At 67.2% G+C, this 232-nt stretch overlaps 1 protein-coding gene across 3 annotated transcripts in view; it reads right to left on the reverse strand.

The window, feature by feature from the left end:
- Positions 1 to 232, reverse strand: part of PCDH1 (protocadherin 1) — a 242007-nt gene that overhangs the window by 189018 nt on the left and 52757 nt on the right. The window lies entirely within an intron of this gene.

Here is a 232-nt window from a genome sequence, read left to right on the forward strand (position 1 = left end):
GCCGCGCCCTGCACCACTGGCTGGCGGAGCCGTGCAGCCAGGTGCAGGAAGGCAGGATGGGGCTGGGCACAGTGGTGCAGTGGCAGTGGTGGCTGCCATGTATGAGGCCCCCTCCCTCCTGGCCATCTGCGCCATTTGCCTGCAGAACCACTGCCACCTCTCTGCCACTGCCGTGCCCCATGGTAACTTCCTGCAGCTGGCCGCACGGCTCTGTGGGCAAGCTCCATGGCTC

Source organism: Alligator sinensis, unplaced genomic scaffold (genome assembly GCF_000455745.1).
Source record: "Alligator sinensis unplaced genomic scaffold, ASM45574v1 scaffold452_1, whole genome shotgun sequence".
NCBI classification, from domain to species: Eukaryota; Metazoa; Chordata; order Crocodylia; family Alligatoridae; genus Alligator; species Alligator sinensis.